Genomic DNA, 18,915 nt, shown 5'->3' with positions numbered 1-18,915 from the left:
ACTTAACATAATTGCACCAAACTGTGGTGCACCCAACTTTTTTTTTATTGATAAAAGGAGAATAAAAAAAAATTTCCACCTCCTCCGAGCCTCCCATTTCCCTCCCCCTCCTCCCACTCTTCTCCCCCTCCTCCCACCCTTCTCCCCCTCCCCCCACTCCTCTCCCCCTCCCTCTCCAGTCCAAAGAGCAGTCAGTGTTCCCTGCCCAGTGGTAAGTCCTAGGTCTTCTCCCTTCCGTCCATATCAAGGAAGGTGAACATCCAAACTGGCTAGGCTCCCACCAAGCCAGCACATTAAGTAGGATCAAAACCCCATGCCATTGTCCTTGGCGTCTCATCAGCCCTGTTCAGAGAGTCCAGTTTTATCCCATGCTTTTTCAGTCACAGTCCAGCTGGCCTTGGTGAGCTCTCAGTAGATCAGCTCCACTGTCTCAGTGGGTGTGCACCCAACTTCTTAAGAATCAACGTAGTGGAATTAAGTGCACAGATCAGTAGAAACTCAATAATAGTAGATGACTTCAAAACTCAACTTTCTCTAATAAGCAGGACATCTGTTAAAAAAAAAAGGAATCTCAGAATTAAATGAAACCATCAAATGGGCCTAACAGATAATTAACAAAATATTCCACCTAAACACCAAAGGGTATACATTCTACAGGGCAGGACATAGAAACTCTAAAACAGAACATATGCTGGAGCACAATGAAATCTGTAAGAGACATCAAAAATTGAAATAATGTTATGTATCCTATCTGATCATTGTGGATGAAAACTTAAAAATGACAACAAACAAAACTGTAGAATGAATATAAACTCATAGAGAGTAAACAAATCATTATTGGAGGGCCAAAAAGGAAATTAAGAAAGAAAAACAATTCTGAAATTAAATAAAAATGGAAACACAATAAAACCTCTGTGATAATTCTAAGAGGGCAATTCAAAACTTTATGTGCCAACTTAAAAAAATCACAAAAAGACTGGAGGCCAGAGGAACTGATCCTAAGGACCCCAGGTAAGAAACTGCCAGTTGTCATCCTTCAGGCTGTGGCACAACAACAAACTGAACCCCCATCACTGGCTCCACACTGGGCCCCAGAACCCTAGTAGGTTTGTGGGAGGCTAGGCTGGACCTAAGGACTCCAGGAAAGATACTGCCCATCACCCCTAAACCAAATTAAGCCTCCCTAACAATCCCAGAAGGCACTCCCACATACCCTACTACCTACCCCAGCCCTATCTTTGGCTAAAATTCAGAAGACTTCTGCTTTACCAGAGGCCAGGCTGAAGCTACAATTACAATGGAGTACCTGGTTCAGAGAAGAGGCTAAGATTATTGAACAATGGACTAAAACTAGAGGTAGGGAAATCTTTCAAGATCAAATTCTTGGAGAAAAGGACTATGTCATTATAGAAAGGCAGGCTGTATATCATGACCACACCCTGTACTTACACCATGCAGCAGCTTTGAATGCTTGGGACAGAATTAGAGAAATAGAGGGAAAAAAAGGAGCCATTTACTAGTTATGCAGGGGCCAAAGGGAGCTTTTATGAATTTCTTACAAAGATTGACTTCAGCAGTAAATATAATGACACCGAATTCAGAAGCTAGACAAATTATAATTTAATCTCTGGTATTTGAGAATGTCAATTCTCTATGCAAAAGGATAATTAGGCTGTTAAAGGCAAGATCAGCACCTTTGGGGGAATGGATCTGAGATACACTTAATACAGAATCTAATGAACATAATTCTACTGAACATAAACTCTTTAACTCTTTCTAACCCCCTCTAGAATTCCATAATGACTTAATTCCTTTATTAACTAACTTTCTCCATTGAGGAGTTCATTGGATGGGTACTTTGAGCTGACAGCCACAGATGTGTGTGTGTGTGTGTGTGTGTGTGTGTGTGTGTGAGAGAGAGAGAGAGAGAGAGAGAGAGAGAGAGAGAGAGAGAGAGAACTCTTTATGGGGCAAAATAATTTCATCACTGGAACCTGTTAGGGCTGGGAAATGCTGGTTATAAGGGTATATATTATAAGGGTATATATTACTCAGAATGTTTGTAAAAGGAGGAGTACAGAATAAGACATAAGAGGAAGATAAGAAGAATGAAGAGAGATGGATTGATGGATTCTTTGGTGAGTAGATTTCTTAACCTTCAGACTTTAGGTTTTTTTTTCTTTTTTTTTTACTTATTGTGGTGTCTTTGATTCCTGGGAGGGGATTCTTAAGAGCTGGACTTTTAAGGACCCTGATATGCAGGGAGCAGGGGTGGGCATCATATCAGAAAGACAGGGCAGATAGAGATTATCAATATTCAATGATAATCCTGTGGAAAATAATAATCTTCTTATTTCTTGGGACAGATCCCATAAATGAACCAAAACTACAACAGAAATGCAAGATCAGAGGAGAGAACATATTGACTGTGTGTTCTCTGAAGGCCCGGGGCCACTCCACCCAACACTGTAGGAATGAGAGAACTAAGGAACGGAGAACTATAAATGAAAATCAAGTACAGACATGGATGCTTGTGGAAGACCAAAGGTAAGGGGTTTGCTAGAGGTCTTGGCAGCCTTAGAGTCACTACAGTGAAGGGACCACAAACTATCATAAAGACAGGGTATAAGCACAGAAAACTACAAAGCAAGACCGAGATATAAAGGTCTAAAAATGCTTGATTGGATTTCCGTGGACTAGAAGACTATGTGTGTTAATTTGTGGACTAGAAGACAATGTGTGTGTATTTGTGGACTAAAAGACTATGTGTGTGTGTATTTGTGGACTAGAAGACTATATGTGTGTATTTGTGGACTAGAAGACTATGAGTGTGTGTATTTGTGGAATAGAAGACTATGTGTGTGTGTATTTGTGGACTAGAAGACAATGTGTGTGTATTTGTGGACTAAAAGACTATGTGTGTGTATTTGTGGACTAGAAGACTATATGTGTGTATTTGTAGACTAGAAGACTATGTGTGTGTGTATCCGTGGACTAGAAGACTATATGTGTGTGTTTGTGGACTAGAAGACTATGTGTGTGTGTTTGTGGACTAGAAGACTATATGTGTGTATCTGTGGACTAGAAGACTATGTGTGTGTACTTGTGGATTAGAAGACTATGTGTGTGTGTTTGTGGACTAGAAGACTGTGTGTGTGTTTGTGGACTAGAAGACCATGTGTGTGTATCTGTGTACTAGAAGACTCTGTGTGTGTATTTGTGGACTAGAAGACCATGTGTGTGTATCTGTGGACTAGAAGACTATGTGTGTGTATTTGTGGACTAGAAGACCATGTGTGTGCATCTGTGTACTAGAAGACTCTGTGTGTGTACTTGTGGACTTGAAGACTATGTGTGTGTGTTTGTGGACTAGAAGACTGTGTGTGTGTATTTGTGGGCTTGAAGTCTATGTGTGTGTATTTGTGGACTTGAAGACTATGTGTGTGTGTTTGTGGACTAGAAGACTGTGTGTGTGTATTTGTGGGCTTGAAGTCTATGTGTGTGTATTTGTGGACTAGTAGACTATGTGTGTGTATTTGTGGACTAGTAGACTATGTGTGTGTATCTGTGGACTAGAAGCCTATGTGTGTATTTGTGGACTAGAAGACTATGTGTGTGTATTTGTGGACTAGAAGACTGTGTGTGTGTATCTGTGGACTAGAAGACTATATGTGTGTATCTGTGGACTAGAAGACTATGTGTGTGTATCTGTGTACTAGAAGACTCTGTGTGTGTATTTGTGGACTAGAAGACCATGTGTGTGTATCTGTGGACTAGAAGACTATGTGTGTGTATTTGTGGACTAGAAGACCATGTGTGTGCATCTGTGTACTAGAAGACTCTGTGTGTGTATTTGTGGACTTGAAGACTATGTGTGTGTGTTTGTGGACTAGAAGACTACGTGTGTGTGTTTGTGGACTAGAAGACTGTGTGTGTGTATTTGTGGGCTTGAAGTCTATGTGTGTGTATTTGTGGACTAGTAGACTATGTGTGTGTATTTGTGGACTAGAAGCCTATGTGTGTATTTGTGGACTAGAAGACTATGTGTGTGTGTTTGTGGACTAGAAGACTGTGTGTGTGTATCTGTGGACTAGAAGACTATATGTGTGTATCTGTGGACTAGAAGACTATGCGTGTATTTGTGGAATAGAAGACTACGTGTGTGTGTTTGTGGACTAGAAGACTATATGTGTGTATCTGTGGACTAGAAGACTATGTGTGTGTATCTGTGGACTAGAAGACTATATGTGTGTATCTGTGGACTAGAAGACTATGCGTGTATTTGTGGAATAGAAGACTACGTGTGTGTGTTTGTGGACTAGAAGACTATATGTGTGTATCTGTGGACTAGAAGACTATGTGTGTGTGTATCTGTGGAATAGAAGACTATGTGTGTGTGTATCTGTGGACTAGAAGACTATGTGTGTGTGTTTGTGGACTAGAAGACTATATGTGTGTATCTGTGGACTAGAAGACTATATGTGTGTATTTGTCGACTAGAATACTATGTGTGTGTGTTTGTGGACAGAAGACTGTGTGTGTGTGTGTTTGTGGACTAGAAGACTATGTCTGTGTATCTGTGGACTAGAAGACTATGTGTGTGTGTGTTTGTGGACTAGAAGACTATGTGTGTGTGTATTTGTGGACTAGAAGACTATATGTATGTGTATCTGTGGACTACAAGACTATGTGTGTGTGTATCTGTGGACTAGAAGACTATGTGTGTGTATCTGTGGACTAGAAGACTATGTGTGTGTGTTTGTGGACTAGAAGACTATGTGTGTGTGTATTTGTGGACTAGAAGACTATATGTATGTGTATCTGTGGACTACAAGACTATGTGTGTGTGTATCTGTGGACTAGAAGACTATGTGTGTGTATCTGTGGACTAGAAGACTATGTGTGTGTGTTTGTGGACTAGAAGACTATGTGTGTGTATTTGTGGACTAGAAAACTGTGTGTGTGTATTTGTGGACTAGAAGACTATATATGTATGTGTATTTGTTTTAATTTATTCCTTTAAGTGTAAAGGGGCACTCCATGCGTGCACAGCTCTGGTGGCTGTGGAGACCAGGACAGTACTGCTGCTTTAGGCTGCATCACTGGTCAGTCCTCTGTGTAGGTACTGGCAGAGATTGTGCCTGAACGAACTATTGGCTATCTCTGCAGTGTTCCACCCGCTGCCAGCCTGCAGCTGCTCTGGCCTAGAGGACTCCTGACAACTCATGTCCTGATGCTGGAAGAGTGCTCAGTAGATGAAGCTGGCACTGCTGCTGTCTGAGTGTCTTCTACATCTTCGGTTTATCTTATTTTTGGAAATCAACTTCAATATTTAAAAGTGTTGTAATATGAGCAGCGGGGCTGCGTCCCCAAACACCCCAGCCGCCTGCCCGGCTAGCTTATGCCCCGAAATAATTACACAGACACTGTATTCTTTTAGTCACTGCTTGGCCCTTAGCTCTAGCCCTTACTGGCTAATTCTGATATCCCAATCAACCCAGTTAGCTCATTTCTACCTAGCCTCTTCTAGGCTAACTCTTGCACCTGGACTAGCCCATTTCTTATCATCTGTATAGCACCAGTCTTACTGGGAAGATTCTAGCCTAAGTCCATCCTGGGTCGGAGCTTCATAGAGTGCTTCTGCCTGGGAGTTGGGACATGGCGTCTCTCCCTGAGGCGTCTGCTCCTGAGAGGAGAGCTGTCGAGTCTGACCTCACTTCCTCTTCCTCCCGGCATTCTGTTCTGTTTACTCCACCTACCTATGTCCTAACCAATAACATGGGCCAAGGCAGTTCCTTTATTAGCCAATGACCTTCCTCCATCATAAAAGAAAAGGCATACATTTTGGAAGCTATTTCTACTAATTTTGATAAATTTTACCTGATGATTTGACTTGAATACTGTTGTGGGGTGCTGTGGGACAATGGCCTGTACCCTGTCACTTGTATTATTTTTAATAAAATGCAGATTGGCCAGTAGCCAGGTAGGAAGTATAGACAGGGTGATGGCAACCAGGAAGGAAGTAGAGGTGTGGCAATGAGAATTCTGGGAAGAGGAAAGTTGTAGTCTACAGTTGTCACTCAGACAGGGAGGAAGCCAGACATAGATCAAGGAAGATGTGACTGCCTCACCAAAAAAGGTACCAAACCACATGGCTAACACAGACAAGGCTAACATAAGATGTAGAAAAGTGTTAATAAGAAGCCTGAGCTAATAGGCCGATCAGTTTATTAATAGTGTAGACCTCTGTGTGATTTCCTTGGGACTTAATGATGTGGGAACCAGGCAGGACAGTAACTTCAGACAACACGGGGGAAGATAATCACAACATCATAGATAAACTTAAAGAAGAGCACTACATCCATACTGTAAGACTAGAGCAAGCCTTCAGAGACATTGGCCATGGAGATTTCTATCTGAAGGCTACAGAGACAATTCTTGTAAAGATATAGCCTCAAGGCCTGGAAGCTTACACTTGTCAGAACTTTGCATTTATTCCAAAGTTATGGAAGCTTTGAAACTTCAACCAGGATTATCTTTTCTTAACCTGGGAAGTGAAGCAGGATATTTAAGTACAATGTTGTGCTTAATTTTAGGTCCTCTTGGAATAAATCATAGGAATGAACTTCATTCAGATGTGGTGGAGTATGTCAAGCATAAGCTGCAGAGTTTCCTTTGAATTTTGTCAACTTGCATTGTCAGATAGCTTCTGACAGTCATCAGTATGATCAGATTTACTGTGGAGCTTGATTGCAAAAAGATCATGAAAACTACATGAAGATCTTGTTCAAAGTTGGGGGAAAACTGGTCATGTCCATAGAAGACCGGTTAACACAGATTATACTGGTCATGTCTATAGAGGACCAGTTAACACAGATTATGCAGACTAAACAAAACACTTGGGAGAGTTAAAATATTCTTGCTGTTTCTTTTGCATCACTGGTACAACCCAGTAAGAAGTATAAAGGCACATCAGATTCTGTGGGGTCCCCCCATGTGCTGTCAGGAATCTCCAAGACTTGGCTCATATTTACATTTGACACATCAAAGTATGAGATGCGGGCTAAGGGAATTCTACAAAGGGCTCTACCAAAGAGGAAAAGAGAGTTAAATAGAGAATTAATACTTATGTATTTCTGGGTAATCAGCTTATTCCTCAGCCTCTAGGCATCGAAGAGGATAAAAAAAAATGGAAGAAGTCAGCAAAGATGAGGAAGAAAAAGATCCCAGTGAAGCTGTGAAGCATAAGGAGCCACCTCAGAAGTGAAGGAAAAGATCCTGGAACACGCTTTTAAACTGCAAAGTGCTCTGGTATTCAGTCAGTAAATAAGCTTATATAACCATGAGAATTCAGTCTAAAGAAGGATGCATTAGAGACAGATAAGTTTTTTTTTCCATGGTTGCTCTTGACTCCAGGTTTGGGTCTCTAATTTATAGGCCTTTCTTCTTTAACTGAGGGTGCATTCAGTTTTGGAATCTGTGGCTTTGTCAAGTACACCATAGGTCAGGTTCTAAAGAATCGGGGAAAAATAAGTGGCAAACATTGTGATAGGTTTGTGACATATTGAGCAATGTTACTTGAAATTCCTCTCTGGCTAGGGAATCACCTGTTGTTCAGGGGATGCCTTTAATATGTTAACCCCTGGGTGGTATAGCACCTCCCAGCTGAGCCTGCTCGGGCGCTGGGACTGAACCCGAATCGGGAGGGCAAAGGGGAGGGCGGTAGTTCCTTTGTCTCCATAGCCTGCCTGCCGCAAGCAGGGTGGGCCCTTTGTTTGCGAGCTACCCAAGAGCACAGAGATCCGATCTGGACACCAGGAGAAACATCACTGGGGAGTGACATCACTGGGAAGGTACATCAGTGGGCAAGAAGAACTGATCCTGTAAGAGAAGATCCATAAGGGAGCATTTGGAGGAAAAGATGGGCAGGCGCCAAGGCAAGAATTCACCCAACAATCTGAAGAACAACATGAAACCACCAGAACCCAGCGACCTCACAACAGGAGGACATGAACACCTTAATCAAGAAGAAGTAGAAAAAACTGACTTTATAAAAGTGATAGAGGCCCTTAAACAGCATATAAAAAACGCCCTTATAGAAATGGATGAAAAGTATAACAGAAAGTTTGAGGAATTGAGTAAATCAGTGAATGATACCCTAGGAAACCAAGGAAAAACAATCAAGCAGATAATGGAAACAGTTCATGACTTGAAAACTGAAATGGAGGCAAAGAAGAAAACACAAATAGAGGGCCGGCTGGACATGGAAAATCTAGGTAAACGAATAGAGACTACAGAAACAAGCATAACCAGCAGAATACAAGAGATAGAAGAATCTCAGATTCTGAAGATAACATAGAGAAAATAACAGCACTGATCAAAGAAAACAGCAAGTCCAACAAACTCTCGTCACAAAACATTAAGGAAATATGGGACACAATAAAAAGACCAAACCTAAGAATAATAGGAGTAGAAGAAGGAGAAGAAGTGCAGCTCAATGGTACAGAAAATATACTTAATAAAATTATAAAAGAAAACTTTCCCAACCTGAAGAAATATGTACCTATGAAGGTTCAAGAAGCATACAGAACACTGAATAGGCTGGATCAAAAAAAAACATCCCCTCGCCATATAATAATCAAAACACAAAGCATACAGAATAAAGAAAGAATATTAAGAGCCGCAAAGGAAAAAGGCCAAGTTACTTATAAAGGTAAACCTATCAGACTTACACCTGACTTCTCTATGGAAACCATGAAAGCCAGAAGGTCCTGGATAGATGTACTGCAAAAACTAAGAGACCATGGATGCAAGCCCAGACTACTGTACCCAGCCAAGCTGTTGTTCACTATAAATGGAGAAAACAAAATTTTCCAGGATAAAAACAAATTTAAACAATACATAGCCACAAATCCAGCCTTACAAAAAATAATAGAAGGAAAATCACTAACCAAGGAGTCCAACAATGACCACAATAACTCAGACATCTAGAGACCCTTCACCAGCGCAACTCAAAGAAAGGAAACACACAAACCCTATGACTAAAAAAGTGACTGGAGTTAACAACCACTGGTCATTAATATCACTTAATGTCAATGGGCTCAACTCACCTATAAAAAGGCACAGGCTAAGAGATTGGATACGAAAACAGGATCCAACATTCTGCTGTTTACAAGAAACACATCTCAACCACAAAGACAGGCACCTACTCAGGGTAAAGGGATGGGAAAAGTTTTATCAAGCAAATGGACCTAAGAAACAAGCAGGTGTGGCCATGCTAATTTCTAACAAAGTTGACTTCAAACTTAAATCAATCAGAAGAGATGGAGATGGACATTTTATACTCATAACAGGAACAATTCATCAGGATGACGTCTCAATCCTGAATATCTACGCCCCTATTATAAAAGCACCCACTTACGTAAAAGAAATATTACTAAAACTCAAGGCAGCCATCAAACAGCACACACTAATAGTAGGAGAGTTCTCTACCAATGGACAGGTCAATCAAACAGAAACCTAACAGAGAAATTAGAGAATTAATGGAGGTAATGAAACAAATGGACTTAACAGACATCTATAGATTATTCCACCCAAATAGGAAAGAATATACCGTCTTCTCTGCAGCTCATGGAACCTTCTCGAAAATTGACCACATACTCGGTAGCAAAGCTAACTTACACAGTTACAAAAAAATATTAGTAACCACCTGTGTCTTATCAGATCACCATGGATTAAAGTTAGAATTCAACAACAATGCTACCCCCAGAAAGCCTACAAACTCATGGAAACTGAACAGTCAACTACTGAAACATACCTGGATTAAGGAAGAAATAAAGAAAGAAATTAAAGTCTTCCTTGAATTCAATGAAAATAAAGACACAACCTACTTGAACTTATGGGACACTATGAAATCAGTCCTAAGAGGAAAGTTTTTAGCACTAAGTGCCCACTTAAAGAAAACAGAGAAAGCACATATTGGAGACTTAACAGCCCACCTGAAAGCTCTTGAAAAAAAAGAAGCAGACTCACCTAGGAGGAGTAGGAGACTGGAAATAATCAAACTGATGGCTGAAATCAACAAAATAGAAACACAGAAAACAATCCAAAGAATCAATGAAACAAAAAGCTGGTTCCTGGAGAAAATCAACAAGATCGACAAACCCCTATCCAAACTAATCAAACGGCAGAGAGAGAATACGCAAATTAATAAGATCAGAAATGAAAAGGGGGACATAACCACAGACACAGAAGAAATTCAGAGAATCATCAGATCTTACGACAAAAGCCAGTATAACACAAAACTGGAAAATGTAAAAGAAATGCACACTTTTTTAGATAAATACCATATACCAAAGGTAAACCAGGACCAGGTGAACAATCTAAAAAGACCTGTGCATTGCGAAGAATTAGAAGCTGTTATCAAAAACCTCCCTACCAAAAAAAGCCCAGGACCAGATGGTTTCAATGCAGAATTCTACCAGAACTCCCAAGAAGACCTAATACCTATACTCCTTAATGTATTCCACAATATAGAAACAGAAGGGTCATTACCAAATTCCTTTTATGAAGCTACAGTTACTCTGATACCAAAACCACACAAAGACTCAACCAGGAAAGAGAATTACAGGCCAATCTCACTCATGAACATGGACGCAAAAATCCTCAAAAAAATACTGGCAAACCAAATCCAAGAACACATCCGAAAAATTATCCATTATGATCAAGTAGGCTTCATTCCTGAGATGCAGGGCTGGTTCCACATACAAAAATCTATCAATGTAATCCACCATATAAATAAACTGAAAGAAAAAAACCATATGATCATTTCATTAGATGCTGAAAAAGCATTTGACAAAAATCAACATCCATTTATGATAAAAGTATTGGAGAGATTAGGGATACAAGGGTCATACCTAAATATAATAAAAGCTATATACAGCAAGCCGACAGCCAACATCAAATTAAACAGAGAGAAACTCAAAGCCATCCCGCTTAACTCAGGAACACGACAAGCCTGTCCACTCTCGCCATACCTCTTCAATATAGTGCTTGAAGTTCTAGCAATAAGAAAACATAATGGGATGAAGGGGATTCGAATTGGAAAGGAAGAAGTTAAACTTTCATTATTTGCAGATGATATGATAGTGTACATAAGCGACCCCCAAAACTCCACCAAAGAACTTTTACAGCTGATAAACACCTTTAGTAATGTGGCAGGATACAAGATCAACTCCAAAAAATCAGTCGCCCTCTTATACACAAAGGATATGGAAGCAGAGAGGGAAATCAGAGAAGCTTCTCCATTCACGATAGCCACAAACAGCATAAAATATCTTGGGGTAACTCTAACCAAGGAAGTGAAAGATCTATTTGACAAGAACCTTAAGGCATTGAAGAAAGAAATGGAAGAGGATACCAGAAAATGGATGGACCTCTCTTGCTCTTGGATTGGGAGGATCAACATAGAAAAATGGCAATTCTACCAAAGGCAATTTATAGATTCAATGCAATCCTCATCAAGGTCCCATCAAAATTCTTCACAGATCTTGAGAGGACAATAATCAAGTTTATATGGAAAAACAAAAAACCCAGGATAGCCAAAACAATCCTATACAATAAAGGATCTTCTGGAGGCATTACCATCCCTGACTTCAAACTCTATTACAGAGCTACAGTAATGAAAACAGGGTGGTACTGCCATAAAAACAGAGAAGTCGACCAATGGAATCGTATAGAAGACCCGGATTTTATCCCACAAACCTATGAACACCTCATTTTCGATAAAGGAGCTAAAAGTATACAATGGAAGAAAGAAAGCATCTTCAACAAATGGTGCTGGCACAACTGGATGTCAACCTGTAGAAGAATGAAAATAGACCCATATCTATCACCATGCACAAAACTCAAGTCCAAATGGATTAAAGACGTCAATATCAGCCCGAACACACTGAACCTGATAGAAGAGAAAGTGGGAAGTACCCTACAACAGATGGGCACAGGAGATCGCTTCCTATGTATAACCCCAGCAGCACAGACATTAAGGGCAACATTGAATAAATGGGACCTACTAAAACTGAGAAGCTTCTGTAAAGCAAAGGACACTGTCACTAAAACAAAAAAGGCAACCTACTGACTGGGAGAAGATCTTCACCAACCCCGCAACAGACAAAGGTCTGATCTCCAAACTATATAGAGAACTCAAGAAACTAGACTTTAAAATGCTAATTAACCCAATTAAAAAATGGGGCACTGAACTGAACAGAGAATTCTCAACAGAAGAAGTTCAAATGGCCAAAAGACACTTAAGGTCATGCTCAACTTCCTTATCTATCAGGGAAATGCAAATCAAAACAACTTTGAGATATCATCTTACACCTGTCAGAATGGTTAAAGTCAATAACACCAATGATAGCCTGTGCTGGAGAGGCTGTGGAGGAAGGGGTACCCTCATCCATTGCTGGTGGGAATGCAATCTTGTGCAATCACTGTGGAAATCAGTGTTTCAGTTTCTCAGGAAATTTGGGATCAACCTACCCGTGGACCCAGCAATACCACTCTTGGGAATATACCCAAGAGATGCCCTATCATATGACAAAAGCATTTGTTCAACTATGTTCATAGCAGTATTATTTGTAATAGCCAGAACCTGGAAACAACCTAGATGCCCTTCAATGGAAGAATGGATGAAGAAAGTATGGAATATATACATATTAGAGTACTACGCTGCGGTAAAAAACAATGACTTCGTGAATTTTGCATGCAAATGGATGGAAATAGAAAACACTATCCTGAGTGAGGTATCCCAGACCCAAAAAGATGAACATGGGATGTACTCACTCATCATTGGTTTCTAGCCATAAATAAGGGTCCCGGAGTCTACAATAGGTGAAACTAAAGAAACTAAATAGGAAGGTGAACCCAAGGAAAAACATATAGTTATCCTCTTGGCTATGGGAAGTAGACAAAATTGCCGGGGAGAAAATTGGGATCTTGGGGATGGGGTGGGATGGGGGTAAGGGGAGATGGGGAGAGAAAAGTTAGAAGGGAAGGAGGGGGGGGGGAACTTGGGGAAACAGGAGGATTGGGATAAAGGAAGGTTGGACAGGGGAGCATGGAACCACAATTCTTAGTTAAGGGAGCCACCTTAGGTTTGGCAAGAGACTTGAACCTAGAGTGGCTCCCAGGAGCTCATGGTGATGTCTCCAGTTAGTTCCTTGGGTAGCTGAGGATAGGGAACCTGAAATGACCCTATCCTGTAGCAATACTGACGAATATCTTGCATACCACCACAGAACCTTCATCTGGTGATGGATGGAGATAGAGACAGAGACCCACACTGGAGCACTGGACTGAGCTCCCAAGGTCCCAATGAGGAGCAGAAGGAGGGAGAAGATGAGCAAGGAAGTCGGGACCACGAGGGGTGCACCCACCCACTGAGACAGTGGGGTTGATCTAGTGGGAGCTCACCAAGGCCAGCTGGACTGTGACTGAAAAAGCATGGGATAAAACTGGACTCTCTGAACATGGCAAACAATGAGGGCTGATGAGAAGCCAAGGACAATGGCACAGGGTTTTGACCCTACTTCACGTTCTGGCTTTGTGGTAGCCTAGGCAGTTTGGTTGTTCATCTTCCTAGACATGGACGGAGGGGGGAGGACCTAGGACTTACCACTGGGCAGGGAACCCTGACTGCTCTATGAACTGGAGAGGGAGGGGGAGAAGGGTTGCAGGAGGGGGAGGGAAAGGGGAGGCTGGGAGGAGCCGGATACTTTTTTTTCCTTTTCTCAATAAAAAATAAAATAAAATAAAAAAAATATGTTAACCCCTTTCTTTCCCAGGTTCAACTTATAATAACCCACTCCCTGAGTTTTAAGTGTCAGCGATTATTTATTGCTAGAAGACACACTTGTTTTTAAAAGCTCCTTAGTCATTTTGTTGAGTTTCTTAAGTACTATGCATATATTCAAATTTTATTCACCATTTAATTTTCTTTAAATTTACTGAAGATACACATTCCATTGTTTGATAAAAAAAAAAGATCCTGAAGCTGCCACTCCCCAAGTCTTTAACAGCTTTCTTGACATACTTTAGAAACAACTTAAAACAAGAAGGAATGCCTACTGACAATTTTCTTACTCTTGTAAATGTAGTGTTTATTCAGAGCTAGAGAATTACTTCATTAGAAAGAATTATTGCATCAGAAAATAGCTTAAAGCTATTTCTCTTAATGACAGAAATGATGTATTCAGTGATTTCAAAGAATCTCTTTCTTAACATCTTTTTTTTTTGTTAAATCTTGAGCAAATGTTGTTTTAGCTCAGTGATCTCAAAGTGAAATGATTCAATAATTGGGACTTTGTGTACAGTAATCCATCTGGTTCTTCACAGATTTGTAGAGTTAGGGTTCAGATTTCATTCTGAAAGAGGTTGATATATTGTCACACACATATAGGCTTATTCAAATTGCAGTTTGCATTTCTTTTGTGAGAGCTTGTTTATCAAATAAGGAAACTAAATGCTTGTAGACCTGCTTACCTTATTTTTGCTGTAGACATATTCTGGGCAACATATAAGTGCAATAATAATTCAAGATATTAAATAATTTGGCTTTAAAACTACAGACTTCACAAAAATTTAAAGGCCTAAACCTTTTTCTTTCGATTCATTTGCCAAAAGATACAGGGGAAATTCCTGCTTCTTGCATAGAGATTTTAAGAGCACAGCAAGTGACTATTAATGTAGGAAATGACTACTTAACACAACTAGTTTGTGTAGGCCCCTTTTGTTTTCAGTATTTGAAGATAATGAGGCTCGCTGTTTTGTAACTATGAAGTATTAGATTTGAAAAGACACCCAGTGTCCCACTTGTTTCTGATGCAGGTAGTGAGTTGGTCATGTTGGTCACCTCACTTACTAGGTTCCTCCAGTAGCAGGGGGATGATGTAGTCCCCTGAGGCGCTGTACATAACCATGCTCGCCTCATCTGTTTTGAATCTTTCTAGTATAAACAGTCATGGAAGTTGTATGTAGATGCCTTTGTGTTAAAAAAAAATTGGTTCAGAACCAGTGGGATCTCTGGGACCCACACCAAGCCTATTTCTTCTGTTCTGTGTTTTGTTCCTTTGGTAAAATGATAATGGTTTTCATTTTTTGCCTAATGTTGCATTCTTAACCTATGTAGAGTGTCAGAGCTAAAACAGGCAGTGTGTTCTGTTACTAGTTCTTTCCTCATAAAGCTTGCACAGAGTTTTTCCTTGTTTTTTTCTTATTATTTATTTATTTTGTTGAAAAAAAAATTCTGCCTCCTCCCCACCTCCCATTTCCCTCCCCCTCCCCCAGTCCTCTTCCCCTTCCCCCATTTCTCTCCCCTCCCCCTACTCCATTCCCCCTCCCTCTGGAGTCTGAAGAGCAGTCAGGGTTTTTTGCCCTGTGGGAAGTCCAAGGTCCTCCCTGCTCCATCCAGGTCCAGGAAGGTGAGCATCCAAACATGCTAGGTCCCCACAAAGCCAGTTCATGCAGTAGGATCAAAACCCAGTGCCATTTTTTCTTGTTAAGAAGATGTAAGATGTGACCTACTTATTACTTAGTATCACACAGATTATGTGTTTTTAAAGGGAAGATTTCAAGTGTCTCACTTATTCTCACCACATCACTGTCAGAGAAGCCACTCAGATTTGTCTAAAGAAACACAATCATGATGAGTCAAATAGTTTTAAATAATTCAGCTCTAAAAATTCTACATACACTAATCTGCTGAAATAGTTTAAACATGAAATTGACCCAAATAATTGTTACTATTTTAGTAATGTGAGCAACAAAGTTATGGAAAGTTCATTTGGCACTTGGTGGAATGGGCATGTCCATTTTTAACATAATTAGCAAACTATTATTTTTTAAAAAAAAACCTATCCTGTTTTTATCCAAAAAAGGAAAAAGACATCCTCATCCTTGAAGTGGTACTGGGTATTAAGCCCAGCAGTTTGTGACTGTGATTTATCTCCAGAGTCAACAAACTGTTACATTTAAAATTCTGTTTGAGAAGTTTAATCTTGAATTTCTGCTACCCATGTACTTTTATCTGGGAAGATAAAACTTAGCTTATCTTCTCATCCTGTCCCACACATCTATTTTTCCTTGAAGCTGATATACTTGTCTCTGAAAATCCATGGTTTTCAATGATAGTAATTAGGAGAGTGTTGTTAATGATACATTTTAAGAAAAAGGTTTCCATACTGTCTTGTTGACTTTGATAAATTGTACAGTAGATTGTCTTGATCATTGCATTTTTGTCTTTGAAATGTATATTATGTCCTTGTTGATTATTTTTCAGGTGTGACTTTATGGTTGGCTTTCAAAGGTCAGAATAAGCAGTCTTATCTATTCACCCAAATATTTGAGTTTATGGTTATTTTTAAATGATGTTGTGCTTATTTGAGTGTTGAAAGTTATGTTTTATAGGTAACAACGTAGCAAATACAGATGAAATAATGCAGAGGAAAGAAAATAAATTAAAAATAAAGCAAAATGAAAGTGAAAGTAGTCATTTGTGATGGTTCACACCTGGAATAGCACCTGAGACTGAGGCAAGAGAAATACCTGTGGCTTCAGGCTACCAAGGATTCCAGAGGAAGAAGAGGTTTCGTTCTTCAAAGAACAGAAAGAAAGGAGAGTATGTGAAAATGATGGGGAATAGTCTCATGGATTTACATACACACAAAATTACATTTACATTTATCCTTTGAAAAAAACAAAGAGATCTTGAGTGGAAGACTGTGCTGCTTAAGTTTTATAGCAGGTTGGAGACGGGGCCTCAAGGAGCAGTCATCATTACCAAAATACCAAGAATCAAGCAATGACATCATAGCTACCATTGAAATCTGTACTACTCACAGGTCAACATCTTGGACTCTGGTATTAATAAAATGTCAAAGTGACAGACATGGTTAAATAAAATATAAAGTGTGTTGATTGAGGTAAAAGTAAAATAAACTGCTAAATCACTGGGCAAATTGGGAAATCATCTTAAATAAACAGATCACATCATTACACAGCGTTTTCTCTTATTTTTGAGTTCACACAATTATTTTGCATATAGATATTTAGCCACAGTTTTTAGGACAGAAGCCCTGACAATTTGGTGACACTGTGTAAACACCCCAATTAAAGACGTGGATATTGAGGAAGTCAGAAAGGGAGTCATCATTTATTCTTGTCATGATCTAGTGACCCCACACCTGTCTTGTCTTAATGTATCGACATGATCTTTGGGTGGAGAAGAAGTGAGACAAAGAGCATGGGTAGGCATAACTGAAAAGTTCTGGATAAAGTGTGGTCCTGGAAGGTGATACAAAGAAGTCATTAAAAGGCAATCATGGCCTGTCCTCACCAGTAGTTGCTCCCCTCTGGGGTTGCAGTGTTGTTTGTTGATGTTATTCTTAAAAAATATATGGGGGGTTCCCAGTGGCAGCGGGAAGCCACGCGGCGGAACCCCCAATGCAGCGGGCGCATGTGAGCAGACCCATGAAGCCATAAAAGCAGCTGCTAGCCCCGAAGAGACGGTTGTCGGCCCCGGGGCGGGCTGGCGGAGTTGCCTTGAGAAAAGCCGCTACAGCTTCCCACCAGCGGGAGCCGAGGCGGCGGTAACAGACATATAAACACAGGAATAGCCATAAACATTTATGAAGAAAGAGGGAAAGAGAAAAAGGGAGAGAAAGAGAGAGAGAAAAGAAAGAGAAGGAGAGAAGGAGGGAGAGAGAGAGGAGGAGAGAGTCAAAGCTCCGTGTGTACACCGGGAAAGAACACAGGGAGAGGGAGCAATGGCGGTGAGGTCAGAGGTTAAAAAGGAGTGGGCGTGGCTAGGGCAGGGACCAAAAGAATAACAGTTGATATCTCTCTTAAACTTTTCCATTGTTCTGTTATTTCAAGGGGTCTTGTGGGGCCAAGTACAGAGGCAAGGCTTTTCAGCAAAAGTAGGCATTGTGTGTGTATGTGTGTGTGTTTATAATATACGTGTATGAGTTGTCCTGCTAATGTTACAACATTTGTGGAAGTCAAAAGCATTTTAGGGAGTTGGTTCTTTTCTCCTGCCGCGGGATCTCAGCTTGAACTCAGGTTGTCAGGCTTCTTCAGCAAGTGCCTAATCCCTGAGCCATGCAATCTGTTGCAGAGTAACTTCTAAGTGACTATTGGAGATGTATTGAAAAGTATGTAGGTGGGTATGTAGGGATAAGCCCAGCCCATTAGGGGGCATGTTCGCCTGGGGCTAATGTTTACTATAAATCTGGGGAGCGTGAGCCCACCACCTCTTCTGTTTTCCTGTTCTCAGCGGGAACCTGTGGTTCTGTAAATCTATTTCCTCATTCAAGCTGTATATATTATTACAATCTGTCTGCAGTCATTTACGCCGGTACACTTGGCGCCCCCGTGAGGCTTTGTGGATACCCGCCCTGAATCAGAGCCTCCTGGGGGCGACCGCTGGGACTCTCCCTCAGCGCCCATTATACCCTCTCAGCACAGCTCCTTGACGGTTTGCTCTGCCCGACTGAGATTCTGAGTCACTGAACATCTGCAGCGACTCGATTTTTCCTGGCGCTTGCTAGAAAGTCGGCAAACGGGACTTCTGACGGGCGACTTGGTCCCGCACCACGAGTCTGTGCGCCCCGCCCTGCCCGACAGTGGTACAAGCCCCTCGGTAACAGTGTGATCAGTACACAACGCCACTCTGCGCACGCGACTGCTCTGCGTCCCCTCCCCGCGTGGCTTAGTCCGGTCTTGGCTCTGCCGGGCTTCCTGGCCCTCCCCTCAATTGCTATTTATCAGCCCGGTGTCTGCTCTAATTCACAGAGGACACAGTCTACTTAGTTTTCGGTTTTGAGTTGATTGTTTCAGACCGGCCACGTGGACTCAGATGCA

The 18,915-nt window shown here is 40.9% G+C and overlaps 1 pseudogene; it reads left to right on the top strand.

Moving 5' to 3' along the window:
• The first annotated feature begins 6,272 nt into the window (after positions 1-6,272).
• On the top strand, positions 6,273-7,267 carry LOC142851252 (protein-L-isoaspartate O-methyltransferase domain-containing protein 1 pseudogene; annotated as a pseudogene).
• Positions 7,268-18,915: the final 11,648 nt, after the last annotated feature.

Source organism: Microtus pennsylvanicus, chromosome 5 (genome assembly GCF_037038515.1).
Source record: "Microtus pennsylvanicus isolate mMicPen1 chromosome 5, mMicPen1.hap1, whole genome shotgun sequence".
Taxonomy (NCBI): Eukaryota; Metazoa; Chordata; class Mammalia; order Rodentia; family Cricetidae; genus Microtus; species Microtus pennsylvanicus.
This window is presented reverse-complemented; position numbering and strand designations above follow the sequence as displayed.